The sequence below is a fragment of the Pristis pectinata genome, chromosome 21 (genome assembly GCF_009764475.1).
Source record: "Pristis pectinata isolate sPriPec2 chromosome 21, sPriPec2.1.pri, whole genome shotgun sequence".
Lineage (NCBI taxonomy): Eukaryota > Metazoa > Chordata > Chondrichthyes > Rhinopristiformes > Pristidae > Pristis > Pristis pectinata.
In genome coordinates this window covers 29,893,660-29,896,159 of record NC_067425.1, presented here as the reverse complement: position 1 = coordinate 29,896,159, position 2,500 = coordinate 29,893,660, and the positions used below count along the sequence as shown (strand labels likewise).

Sequence of the window (2,500 nt, the reverse complement as noted above, 5' to 3'; positions counted from 1 at the left end):
GAGGGGGGAGGTGGAGGGGGGAGGGAGGGGGGAGGTGGGGAGGGGAGGGGGAGAGGGGGGAGGGGAGGGGGAGAGGGGGGAGGGGAGGGGGAGGGGGAGAGGGGGGAGGGGAGGAGGAGGGGGAGAGGGGGGAGGGGAGGAGGAGGGGGAGAGGGGGGAGGGGAGGGGGAGAGGGGGGAGGAGAGGGGGGAGGGGAGGGAGGGGGAGAGGGGGGAGGGGAGGAGGGGGGGGAGGGGGGGAGGGGGAGGAAGTGGGGGAGGGAGAGGGGGACGGAGGGGGAGAGGGGGGAGGAGGGGAGAGGGAGGGGGGCATGGGGAGAGGGATGGGGAGGGGGGGAGAGGGATGGGGAGGGAGAGGGAGGGAGGGGGAGGAGGGGAGAGGGAGGGGTGAGGGGGGAGGGAGGGGGGAATGGGGAGAGGGATGGGAAGTGGGGATGGGAGGGGGATGGTGGGGGGATGAGGGGGAGGGAGGGGGAAGGGGCTGAGGGGGAGGGGATGAGGGGGTAGGGGATGGGGAGGGGGGGATGGGGAAGGGAAGGGGATGGCAGAGAGGGGCATTGGGGTTAGGGGAGAGGGGGAAGGGGTTGGGAGAGAGGGGTATGGGCAGTGGGAGAGGTGGGAATTGGGGCAAGGGGAGCAGGGTGAGGGAAGGGGGTGAGGGAGTGGGGAAGGGAAGAGGTGTCGGGGGAGGTGGGTAGGAGGTGGAAGGGGGGTGGGGGGTGGGTAGGAGGGGGAGGGGAGAGAGTGTCAACCATGAAGGACTTAACTGTATTAAACCCGTATACCAACGCTTGGCCTGTAGCCTTCTCCACGTTGACAATTCGCTGTCCTCTGGCGGTGTGATCCAGTTCCCAACCACCCTCTGGGTGAAAAATGTTCTTTGTCAGATCTCCTCTGAACTTCTTAGCCCTTACCCTGAACCTTTGCTGTCTAGTTTTAGATACCCTGTTATGGGGTATTTAAAACTAGATACTATCCTATTCTCTACTCTGTCTAAGCCCTCATCATTTTGTGTACCTTGGCCTCCTCCACACCAAGTCTCTCCTCATAACTGAAATGCTCCATAGGTAATATCCTGGTGAATCTCCTCTGTGCCCTCTCCAGTGCAGTCATATCCTCCCTAAAGCATGCTGACGAAAATGGCACTCAGAACTCCAGCTGTGGCCAAACTATTGTTTTATAAAGTTGTACCATAACCACCTTTCCCTTGTATTCTATGGCCTAGTTAATGAAGGCAAGAATCCTATTTGCTACCTTCACCACTCTATCTTTGCTCTAGCTCCTTGTATGCCAAGCTCCCCTAAGGCCTTCTCATTCATGTCTGTCTTACCCTCATTTGTCCTTGCAAAGTGCTTCGCCTTGAACCTATCATGATTAAATTCCTTCTGCAATTACTCTGCCTATCTTACAAACTGATCAATATCATCCTGTAGTCTTCTAGACTTCCGCGCTATTGAGAACACCTCCAATTTTTCTGTTATCTGCAAACTTACAAATCAGACCTTCCACATTCATACCCAAATTGTTGATGTATGTAACACACAGTAAGGGTGTCAGCACTGATCCCTGTGGTACACCACTGGCCACAGGCTTCCAATCACATAAACAACTCCCCACTGTCACCCTCTGCCTCCAACTACCAAGCCAATTATGGGTCCAGTTTGCCAGCTTGCCCTGAAGCTCATGGGCTCAAACCTTCTGGATCAGTCTCCATTGTCAGATGGCAATGAGGAGGTGTACAGGAGTGAGATAGTTCGGCTAGATGAGTGGTGTTGCAACAACAACCTCGCACTCAACATCAGCAAGATCAAGTAAATGACTGTGGACTTCACGAAGGGGAAGTCGGGAGAACACACACCCATCCTCATTGAGGGGTCACCGGTGGAAAGGATGAGCAGCTTCAAGTTCCTGGGCGTCAACATCTCAGAGGATCTATCCTGGGCCCAATACATTGATGCAGTCACGAAGAAGGCACGCCAGCAGCTCTACTTCTTTAGGAGTTGGAGGTGATTTGGTGTGTCACCAAAGACTCTTGTGAATTTCTATAGATGTACATTGGAGAGCATAACAGCCTGGCATGGAGGCTCCAATGCACAGGATTGCAAGATGCTGCAGATGGTTGTCGACTCAGCCAGCTCCATCGCGGGCACACCATCGAGGACATCTTCAAGAGGCGGTGCCTCAAGAAGGTGGCATCCATCACTAAGGACCCTCACCACCCGAGACATGCCCTCTTCTTGTTACTACCATCTGGGAGGAGGTACAGGAGCCTGAAGACCCATACTCAATGATTTAGGAACAACTTCTTCCCCTCTGCCATCAGATTTCTGAACAGCCCATGAACACTACTTAGTTATTTTTTTCCACTATTTTGTTATTATTAATAATTTTATGTCTTTGCACTGTACTGCTGTTGCAAAACAAATTTCACCACATATAAGTCAGTGATAATAATTCTGATTCTGTCAAAGGCTTTCCTGAAGTTCATAGCAGACCACATA

General features: G+C 53.8%; 1 protein-coding gene across 1 annotated transcript in view; it reads left to right on the top strand.

Moving 5' to 3' along the window:
- nsun5 (NOP2/Sun RNA methyltransferase 5) overlaps nucleotides 1-2,500 on the top strand; it is a 23,287-nt gene that overhangs the window by 5,335 nt on the left and 15,452 nt on the right. The window lies entirely within an intron of this gene.